The sequence below is a fragment of the Coregonus lavaretus genome (assembly GCF_964263955.1).
Source record: "Coregonus lavaretus genome assembly, contig: HAP1_SCAFFOLD_4076, whole genome shotgun sequence".
In the NCBI taxonomy this organism is placed as follows: Eukaryota; Metazoa; Chordata; class Actinopteri; order Salmoniformes; family Salmonidae; genus Coregonus; species Coregonus lavaretus.
Window position 1 is genome coordinate 1 of NW_028166444.1, and position 10,000 is coordinate 10,000.

The 10,000-nt window shown below is 39.8% G+C and overlaps 1 pseudogene across 1 annotated transcript in view; it reads right to left on the minus strand.

Moving 5' to 3' along the window:
- Positions 1-7,650: 7,650 nt before the first annotated feature.
- LOC311114695 (amino acid transporter heavy chain SLC3A2-like) overlaps positions 7,651-10,000 on the minus strand; it is an 8,876-nt pseudogene continuing 6,526 nt past the window's right edge. The window contains exons 9-12 of the transcript XR_014615226.1: positions 9,930-10,000; positions 9,613-9,693; positions 8,502-8,715; positions 7,651-8,311 (exon numbers count right to left, since the gene is read on the minus strand). The exon at positions 9,930-10,000 is cut by the window's right edge and continues 60 nt beyond it. The product of XR_014615226.1 is annotated as an amino acid transporter heavy chain SLC3A2-like (transcript). The remainder of the gene's footprint in view (positions 8,312-8,501; positions 8,716-9,612; positions 9,694-9,929) is intronic.

A 10,000-nucleotide genomic window follows, 5' to 3' on the forward strand; every position in this document is an offset into this window, starting at 1 on the left:
AACTCAGATCAATCTCATCACTCCATTTCTCATCACTAAATAAAGAAGTGATCAAGGAATGACGTAAAGAAGGCGAGATGAGATCAACAATGTTACGGTAGTTAAGGTAGTTGCAATACAGGTGGAAATATAATACCCCTACACTAAGTATCTGACCTAGCATGGAAAAAAAGGCATTTTCTTGGTTATTTTGAGTGCCCAAAATGTAATGTATTTTCTCAGGTCTTACACGAGAGGAATGAAACAGACTGGAAAGTAAATGTTTGATATTGTGTTTAATCTAGATTGATCTGGGAAGAGCATTATGTGGTATTCCAGGGTTTACAGTCTATGTGACTAACAGTGCATACAATCATGGGTCCTGACTACGGCAGAATCTGAAGACGGGCCAAACAACTAACGATGGCAGAATCTGAAGACGGGCCAAACTAACTACAGCAGAATCTGAAGACGGGCCAAACTAACTACAGCAGAATCTGAAGACGGGCCAAACTAACTACAGCAGAATCTGAAGACGGGCCAAACTAACTACAGCAGAATCTGAAGATGGGCCAAACTAACTACAGCAGAATCTGAAGACGGGCCAAACTAACTACAGCAGAATCTGAAGACGGGCCAAACTAACTACGGCAGAATCTGAAGACGGGCCAAACTAACTACGGCAGAATCTGAAGACGGGCCAAACAACTAAAGATGGCAGAATCTGAAGACGGGCCAAACTAACTACGGCAGAATCTGAAGACGGGCCAAACTAACTACGGCAGAATCTGAAGACGGGCCAAACAACTAAAGATGGCAGAATCTGAAGACGGGCCAAACTAACTACGGCAGAATCTGAAGACGGGCCAAACAACTAACGATGGCAGAATCTGAAGACGGGCCAAACTAACTACGGCAGAATCTGAAGACGGGCCAAACAACTAACGATGGCAGAATCTGAAGACGGGCCAAACTAACTACGGCAGAATCTGAAGACGGGCCAAACAACTAACGATGGCAGAATCTGAAGACGGGCCAAACTAACTACGGCAGAATCTGAAGACGGGCCAAACAACTAACGATGGCAGAATCTGAAGACGGGCCAAACTAACTACGGCAGAATCTGAAGACGGGCCAAACAACTAACGATGGCAGAATCATGACTTATTATGATTTGAGCCATTATATACCCATTATATACCCATTATATACCTATTAGATACCCATTATATACCCATTATATACCCATTATATACCCATTATATACCCATTATATACCCATTATATACCTATTATATACCCATTATATACCCATTATATACCTATTATATACCCATTATATACCCATTATATACCCATTATATACCCATTATATACCTATTTATATACCCATTATATACCTATTATATACCCATTATATACCCATTATATACCTATTATATACCCATTATATACCCATTATATACCCATTATATACCCATTATATACCCATTATAAACCCATTATATACCCATTATATACCCATTATATACCCATTATATACCCATTATATACCCATTATATACCCATTATATACCCATTATATACCCATTATATACCCATTATATACCTATTATATACCCATTATATACCCATTATATACTCATTATATACCCATTATATACCCATTATATACCTATTATATACCCATTATATACCCATTATATACCTATTATATACCCATTATATACCCATTATATACCCATTATATACCCATTATATACCTATTATATACCCATTATATACCCATTATATACCCATTATATACCCATTATATACCTATTATATACCCATTATATACCTATTATATACCCATTATATACCCATTATATACCCATTATAAACCCATTATATACCCATTATATACCCATTATATACCCATTATATACCTATTATATACCCATTATATACCCATTATATACCCATTATATACCCATTATATACCCATTATATACCTATTATATACCCATTATATACCCATTATATACCCATTATATACCCATTATATACCCATTATATACCCATTATATACCCATTATATACCCATTATATACCCATTATATACCCATTATATACCCATTATATACCCATTATATACCCATTATATACCCATTATATACCCATTATATAACTGTTTATTAGGTCTAGCCACGTCGTGCTAATTTCCTATATTTATCCAAATATTTAACATATCTGGAAATCTGAAAATGCATGGCAGAACATTGCAATGTATTTCTTCAAATGTCTTTAGCCTACTTCGCCTACTTCCTAAACGTTTCAGTGCAAGTTTGATTGAATCTACTGAAAGAGACCTTGACACGCCGGCACCCGAGGTGACGTTTGTCTTGTTTCACCCAATAAACCCGATAAACATGTAATTGACCTAATTCCTCAAAATGCATATTTACACAAGGTACAAAGTGCGCTGTTATTTTTCCTCGGAGCAGATTGGATGTGATGTCTGTCTAAATCACTAATCACCAAAGGTCATTAATGTCACGGGTAAAGTATAACCGCTGCACATTCCCTACTGAGAAATATATTATAGTTATGCTGTCATTTAGTAGTAATTATACCAGTACAAAGCTCTGGGGGGTTTCATTTTTCCCCAGAAATATTGTATGTGTCACTGACAGTAACAGATTAATAAAAAGTATTGATTAGTGAAAAGTGACTTACTGTCAGCCGCCGATCAAGGTAAAAACTGGTTCTCAGACTCAACCTGAAATATGGAAAAACATTTATTTTAGAATAAAATCAATGACGTGTTATCAGACAATTTTAACATGCACTTTTCTACCTGTGTGATGTTGGGACAGTATAGGATCTCTCTTCCACCTGATGATAACAACGATCAGATAGCTTTTATGTTGTTGCAATAACCCAACGGCCAATGCTCTATGAATTTTGAGAGTGAGGCATTTTTCAGAGGTATGCGCGCAGTGATGGAACTTAAGGATTTTGTTAACTAGCCAGCCGGGCTAGTAGATTGTGATTTCACTCTAGCCCGGGTAACATTCAGGTCCAAAATCTGGGCCGTGCGATGTAAAAAAAAATTGACAGGCCTGACAGGCTAGTTCGGCACATTTTCTACTAGCTGAACAGCGCTAGCCTCAGCTAAGGGGTTAGATTCATTTCCATCCAGTATGCACGGCACCCAAAACATGACAAACTTTGTAAATTGTTTGCAAAATCAAACATTATGCATGTGAAGTCAACACCAAAAATACTGCAGTTCAAAATAAACACTGGACGGTATTGAATTGGCCTCTTAAAATTCTCTATGAATACAATTTGAGATGTAATTTTAACTGAGTGCCGAAAAGCGCGTAAGTAAACAAACTTTTCAGTATGAATACATGCCTTTCAGCGTCAGTATCAGGATGGAGCAGAAGCTGGAAATGGACAGAGACTCAGAAAATGGAGGTCATGTAAGGGGTTGCAGAAATATCCTTGCTTGAGGCACAGTTCAGCAATAATTTTTCCTCTAGATCAAAAAAATAGAGAAAGACCAATAGAGGGACACAGGAAGACTAGAGAAATGGATCCTCTTAAAATCTGACTGGGGTCAAAAGGTCAAAAATCACCAGAGTTGGACGTTGTAATAAAGCAAACGTCAGCCCTATAGACAGTAGACTGCCCTGGGGGTCAACTCTAGAGACAAACGCAGACAGGAGGACTTTAATACGGGAAGTCTTTTCAAGCCCTTGTGATCAACAAAAAATATATTTTAAAATCCCCTTGTTTTTTTAAAAGTATAAACAGAACTAAGCCAGCAGATAGTGATATGTATAGAACCCACAGGGTTTTATCTGGGTTGTTGCCAGATGTGCAATTGGGTCACCAGCATCAGCAAGGATGCATCTGTTCCCACACGTAATGACACAGTACAATATAAAACCATCTTTACAGCATTGCAACCTGTGACCATGTAGTAACTAATTTCAAACTTAGACAAGGACAGACATGCAGACTTACCATTCATCCCTTCAGCGTAATCACGGCACAGCATTGCTCTGCTACGTTAGTCTGTACGTATGTGTGAGAGAGAGGGAGTTTCGTCGGAGCGGTTATGGGCCACCGACGCTCTCTCAAAACCTCTGATCTCACCTCTGTGTGTGTCTGAAAAAGAAAGGGAGAGACAGAGAGAGACAGAAACAGTGAAAGGGAGGGAGGGAGGGAGGGAGGGAGGGAGGGAGGGAGGGAGGGAGGGAGGGAGAGTAAGAGATAGAGAAAGAGAGAGAGAAAGAGAGACAGCCCTCTGATCTATCACACACCTCGTCATTGCGATCCTGGAACAAAACGGCACGAACACACACACACACACAGATGGAGAAAAACCCACCGCATAGCAGAGGGCCCAGACCTCGAACACAGCTCTCAGTTTGACACAGCAACATCTGGCCTTGTCTCTCTCTCTCCTCACACACAGCTCTCAGTTTGACACAGCAACATCTGGCCTTGTCTCTCTCTCTCCTCACACACAGCTCTCAGTTTGACACAGCAACATCTGGCCTTGTCTCTCTCTCTCCTCACACACAGCTCTCAGTTTGACATTTACTTGACTGTTATCAACATCTTTATTACAATATTAAGAGAATACTTCTCTTAGAGTGCACTCACACTATATATATATATATAAAAGTAAAGCAATGTAGAGGTTTGTACAGACATTTACATTTGCATTTTAGTCATTTAGCAGACGCTCTTATCCAGAGCGACTTACAGTTAGTGAGTGCATACATTATTTACTTTTTATTTTTCATACTTTATTTATTTTTCATTTTTCATACAGCTACATCATACATCATATCGTCCAAAATACACTCAGTGGTGTAAAGTACTTTAGTAAAAATACTTTAACGTACTACTTACTTATTTTCTTGAGGTATCTGTACTTTACTAGTTATATTTTGGACAACTTTTACTCCACTACATTCCTAAAGAAAATAATGTACTTTTTAATCCACACATTTTCCCTGACACCCAAAAGTACTTGTTATATTTGTAATGCTTCACAGGACAGAAAATTGTCAAATTCACACACTTATCAAGAGAACAACCTTGGTCATCCCTACTGCCTCTGATCTGGCGGACTCAATAAACACAAATGCTTCGTTTGTAAATTATGTCTGAGTGTTGGAGTGTGCCCCTGGCTATCCGTCAATAGAAAATAAAAAATAATAATTGTGCATCTGGTTTGTTTAATATAAGGAATATTAAATTATTCATACTTATACTTTTGATACTTAAGTATATTTTAGCAATTACATTTACTTTTGATACTTAAGTATTTTTTAAAAACCAAATACTTTGACTTTTACTCAAGTAGTATTTCACTGGGTGACTTTCACTTTTACTTGAGTCATTTTCTATTAAGGTATCTTTACTTTTAGTCAAGTATGACAGTTGGGCACTTTTCTCCACCACTGACTACACTATGTGGTAACAGTTGGGGTTCGAGTAAATGTGAATCTATCGATGAAAGATGGTGAGGATGAAGCGACCAACGATGATGTTTGAAATGCGTGACATGGGTGACAGTAAGAACACGACTGTGCATCGTGGCTCGGAGGGCGGTTGGTTTCAGGCCCGACGGGGACGGGGTGCTCATGTGGTGGGCGATCTGGTTCCCGGTATCTACTCACCCCTGACGGCAAGGTATTGAGAAATAAACAAAATTCTGAAAAACTCTAAAACATTTATAGTATACTGTTTTTCGGACAGGTATGAAATAAACTACAGGTAAAATACAACAGTATTTTGATTTGGTTTATACAGATTTAATGGCCAAGAAAATAGTCAAAGGTGCAGAAGATACATATACATTAAGCGACGAGAGCATTAGAGTCTACAGCTGGAAGACGCACGCCTCCACATAACTACAACCTCTTCAACCTTTCACTTATCTAGTGCGCCACACTGACACAAACGCAATGCACACGAGTTAAAATGACAATTAAGAGGTGTTTTTCCCCAGACACAGATTTAGCCTAACCCGGGATTAAAAAGCAATTCAATGGAATAGGCTTCTTAGTCCAGGCCATGACTGTGTCTGGGAAAACAAGCATCACAGTAAAATAACTGAAAAAAGTCAATATGATAAAGAATCCCAACAGTATTATATTTAATTTACAGTAGATATTTTACCAGATTAAAATGTTAGTCATGATTTCATTTACAGTAGATATTTTACCAGATTAAAATGTTAGTCATGATATTTCATTTACAGTAGATATTTTACCAGATTAAAATGTTAGTCATGATTTCATTTACAGTAGATATTTTACCAGATTAAAATGTTAGTCATGATATTTCATTTACAGCAGATATATTACCAGATTCAAATAGTCGTATTTCATTTACAGTAAATATCTTACCATATTCAAATATTATAGTCATTATATCTCATTTACAGTAGATATTTTACCAGATATTAAAATATATAGTCAAAATAGACAAAGGGAAAATGATGTTGTTTTTGAAACTCAATTCAGAACTCCTGGCTAAAATGATACAAAACCTCTAATTTCACTTTAAACGAATACATTATACATTCAATTGATGTAGGGGGGGGGGGGGGGGGGTAAACCCTAGCCCTGGTAGATGGTGTTGACGGTAACATGAACCGCAGGTTAACGGGACTCGCCTACGTGTGGCTTCGGGAAAGTTCACGCACAACATGACTGCATGCACGGCACTGAATCACCCACACGACTGCAAACACAGGCCTGAAACATGACGGCATGTATTGAACACACACGCAATTGCGTGTGTCCAGGAGTGTGAACATATATCATAGTACACGGCATCAATTGGAATGAACACACACACACACAGCGAGATGTATTTATAACTTCTAACCACCTGTGTGGAGGTGAGACAGGGTCATGAACCAGCCCAAAGCGTTTGACATTATCACACCTGTAAATTTCCTGCTCTTAACGGAAAGCATGTGGCATTAGGCCAACATCACACACACACATTCTCGAAATAGAACCTAAGTAGTACCACACACATTCTCTAAAATAGAACCTAAGTAGTACCACACACATTCTCTAAAATAGAACCTAAGTAGTACCACACACATTCTCTAAAATAGAACCTAAGTAGTACCACACACATTCTCTAAAATAGAACCTAAGTAGTACCACACACATTCTCTAAAATAGAACCTAAGTAGTACCACACACATTCTCTAAAATAGAACCTAAGTAGTACCACACACATTCTCTAAAATAGAACCTAAGTAGTACCACACACATTCTCTAAAATAGAACCTAAGTAGTACCACACACATTCTCTAAAATAGAACCTAAGTAGTACCACACACATTCTCTAAAATAGAACCTAAGTAGTACCACACACATTCTCTAAAATAGAACATAAGTAGTACCACACACATTCTCTAAAATAGAACCTAAGTAGTACCACACACATTCTCTAAAATAGAACATAAGTAGTACCACACACATTCTCTAAAATAGAACCTAAGTAGTACCACACACATTCTCTAAAATAGAACATAAGTAGTACCACACACACACACACAAGCTGTACGCAGAAATATGGAACTCTGAAGCATCTAGAACACACAACATTCTGTGTATCAAAAGAAGGACAGAGACGCTATTTGATTGTCACCAGGCAATATAACGCAGGGCTTTTTATTTGATTCCTTTCAACTTTTTAGTCAGAACAACATCTAGCAGTAGGAAGCTAGCAATACTATCTCCTCCAATACTAGCATTTGAATGACAATTATATTCCACTGGATGGAATGGACAGATTGAAAATTAACCGTTTTTAAATTCAAACTGACATGTTCCCCTCTCCAAACAGTTCAACACAACATGTCATAAACAAATTTAAAAAATATGGAACTAAAAAGTTCCTTTTAAAAAGTTTTCAAACAATGGCCAACAAAAACATTTCATCAAATCTGAACTGGAATGTTTTAACAGTTGGAAATACCCAACCTCAATACCGACCTAAGCACTGGCTAAAAACGACTGTTTCATACTGTATATTCCTTCTGCTAGTTGTCTGTGGTCGAAAACATCCTCTGCATTCTCCCTCCGCCCACGGTCTAAAAGTTAGGTCTATTAGTTTCTTGTTCTGGCCTGTTGTAGCCCTGGTCTCTGCTCTAGTCCCTCCTAAGCGAAGGGGAATGTCAGTAGAACAGCATGTCCTGGTCCCAGCTGCAGTTTATCCAGCGAGACAGAGCTGTCTGCAGCCAGGTTCTCAGGGTCCGTACTCAGCTTGACTTTAGCCTGCTCCGGGAGACTCAGGTCTGGGAAGAGGAGGGGGGGAAATCCTGTCAGTATTTTAACGTATATATATATTTTTTAAATCATGTTTTGACTTCTCATTTGTTGCTGCTTGACCATTTATTGCTTTTCAGGCTATACTCTGGTCTCGTTGGAAAATACGTCTCAATGTGATCTCCCGAATAAATAACGCATATTCAAATGAATAAATACCTGGGTAGTTGAGGACCATGGTTAGGGTGGCGGAGCCCCAGTTGACGGCCGTCACGTATCTCTCGCTCTGGTCCCACAGACGCAGGAAAGCGAGGGATGAGGAGGAGGAGTGGAGGGGGAAGTAGTCTCCGTGGAGGAGGGAACGTTCCTTACCCCTCAGGTCAGAGAGGGTCTTAAACCACGAACGACAGGTCAGACGATGAGTTTTCTGGGCCTGGAGAGGAGGGAGGAGAGAGAGATTAGATTTGTTTGATTGGGATCCCCATTGGCAGACTCCAACGGCGACAGCTAGTCTTACTGGGGTCCGACAGATAACAAAGAAAATACTTTACAATTTACATACATTTAAAAACATTAACATGTAGTGTGTGCATCTATCAGTTCCACATACATGTCAGTACATACACACAACAAGTAGGTCACATGGGGGGAGAGGCGTTGTGCCGTGAGGCGTTGCTTTAATAGTTTTTTATAAAACCAGGTTTGCTGTTCACTTGCACTATGTAAGATGGAAGGGAGTTCCATGCACTCATGGTTCTGCATAATACTGTAAGTTTCCTTGAATTTGTTCTGGACCTGGGGACTGAAAATACCCCTGGTGGCGTGTCTGGTGGGGTAAGTGTGTCTGTGTCAGTGTTGAGAGTGAGAGAGGGGGGGGGGGAGAGAGGGAGGGAGAGAGAGGGAGAGCGAGAAAGGAGGGGTGAGAGGGGGAGAGAGAGAGAGGTGAGGGGGAAGAGAGAGGAGAGGGAGGAGGAGAGAGAGAGGGAGTAAGCGAGAGAGATCAACCACATTACTTTAATGACTGGGTGATATAAGTATGCTGTTAGGGTTAGTAATTTGACATTTTATCATTTAGCAGACGCTCTTATCCAGAGCGACTTACAGTTAAGTGAGTGCATAATTTTTTTTTCATACTGGTCCCCCCGTGGGAATCGAACCCACAACCCTGGCGTTGCAAGCGCCACGCTCTACCAACTGAGCTACAGGAGACTACAGGAGATAAAGGAAACCCCAACATAAAGTGTCTTAATAGGGCGTTGGGCCACCACGAGCCAGAACAGCTTCAGCGCTGTTACATGTAGCTAACACTAGAGGGTGGTATAACAAGTACCTCAGCAGTCTCGTTGTTCCCAGCTCCTTCAGCCGCCGCCTCCTCCTCAATGTCCCACAGCATCTTAGGAGAGGTGGAGCCCTGAGAGAGAGGAGAGTTAACGCCAGACAAGGAACTCTGGGTAGGCAAGGCAAGAGTTTCGGTCATCTCTAAAGCTTGTTTGTTCAGAACATTGTTTATCAACACTTTCAAATTCACTCGTTTTTTCCACTGCAACACATATTTGCTACGGTTTGGAAAAAAATAAATAGACCCGTGTCCAAATGGTTATCCTCCTCCGCTTTCCCCCGTCCACCACCATCTCCTCCTCTCCGTACCTGGTCCACTAGTCCCATCTCATCTCCATAGTTGAAGACCGGTGTTCCAGGCAGAGTGAAGAGCATTAGCT